This window comes from Pistacia vera, unplaced genomic scaffold (genome assembly GCF_008641045.1).
Source record: "Pistacia vera cultivar Batoury unplaced genomic scaffold, PisVer_v2 Contig478, whole genome shotgun sequence".
In the NCBI taxonomy this organism is placed as follows: Eukaryota; Viridiplantae; Streptophyta; class Magnoliopsida; order Sapindales; family Anacardiaceae; genus Pistacia; species Pistacia vera.
This window is the reverse complement of record NW_022196310.1, coordinates 11,821-13,686: the sequence shown is the minus strand read 5'-3', so window position 1 is coordinate 13,686 and position 1,866 is coordinate 11,821.

Genomic DNA, 1,866 nt, shown 5'->3' with positions numbered 1-1,866 from the left:
CACACCTTTTCGATTCCACCAAGGTTAATTGGATCACTCTGGTTAGTGTAAATTTTGCATCAACATTTTTGTGTTAGAAGGAGGGCCCCAACCTACTTTCAAAATTTATGACAAACAATCTCAATGACCCGATCACTCAAGGCTTACAATGGTTCATACTTGATCAAAAACCACCACCGAAAACTACAACAATGTGGAAGCCACCCACCATAAGGGACATCAAGACGTCGCTGGGCATCGACCACCAATACCGCCAACACAACAGGACTCAAATCAGTTAGGGGCAGGGACATCTAATCTTGAGAATGGCTAGTTGATGGAAATGATAAGGATGATGGTTGCACAGGCAGTGCAATAGAACGTGGCTGAGATAAGAAATGAGCAGCAGACCAACCAGAACCTCGATTAGCCATGCTTCACAGAAGGTACTTCTTGGGGAGGGAACAACTCCACCGACAACCAATCAAGTTCGTTGGCACCGAGGAATGACAAAACCCCTAACATTGCCTAGCACCCTCTAGTTAAGAGCATGAGTCCCATGAGCAAACTAACCTTAGGAGGCAACTAGGCAAACAACCTATAGGGGAGAATGAAGGCAATGGTCGCCCAAGGGATGCTCGACCATATCCTCAACATCGGTGTGCTGGTTTTGACCCATGCCAAGGACGAGCTCAAGCCTTGCAAACTTGCAAGGTTAGCCATGCACATAAATCTGGCAATAATTGACGTTCCAATTTTAAATAACGTCACGACCAATGTACCGAGGAGAATGATAGCACTTACTATCCTAGCCATCATGACTCCACCTCGCACATTGATGCGTACGATAGAGCAGGCTCACAAGCAATTAATCTCCGAGCTCACGTGCGCGAGGTAAGACTAAACAAGGCTCATAACCAAAATGCTCCTCATGGAGAAGATATAGATAAGGTTTAGAGAATGCTTGATGATCTAAGAGCCTGCCAAAATAACTTGGTAGAAGAGATAATAGCTTCTCCGTTCATAGAGGAAGTTCACCAAGCCTCGCTTTCCTAGGGATTCAAGGCACTAGAGAGCAAGTTTGACAGAAAAAGAGATCCTAAAGACTACTTGGATTCTTTCAACGACCTGGTGGAGCTACATCAAGTCTCTGACTTAGCAAAGTGTTGATGCTTTACGGTCACTTTAGTAGAGGATGCCAAGAGGTGGTATAAGATTCTCAAGGCAAACTCAATACAGTCTTGGTAATAGTTCTCCTTGTTGTACTTACAACAATTCCAGCGAGGAGACAGTTCGCAATAATGCTTAGCTATCTAAGCAATATTCATCAGAAAAGAGACAAAACCTTGACCTCATACATATTGAGGTTCTAGAATGAACAAGCAAAGGTTGTAGATGCACTTAAGGAATCAATCCGAACTTTGCTAATAGCGGGAATAAGGCTACAGACAGAGTTATGGAAAGAGCTATAGAGCAAAGACCATGTGAGCCTAGCCAAGTTCTATTAAATGGTCGCTAAACATCAGTGAGTGAAAAGATCTTTGGCGGCCTTAGCTAGAAGCTTGCCAAGAAGAGCCCCTGATAGGCGAGAAGATCACCCAACAGACAAACGGAGGGGCCAAGATTGCAATGATAGGGACCAAAATAGGTTCCAAAAGAGATAGAAAATAGAGAATCACAGGGAAATGCAGCATTTTTGTGATATGTAGAGTACACCCCCTTGACTTAAGATGTAGCCCACATATATGAAGTCTCTTGCAAGGCTAAGAGACTGCTGGCTACGCCAAAAAGAATGAGGAAGGGGGGAGGGACCAGGCATAAGAGATTGCCAGAAATACTGTCGATACCACTGAGACATTGAGCACAACACCAATGAGTGTTGGGCTC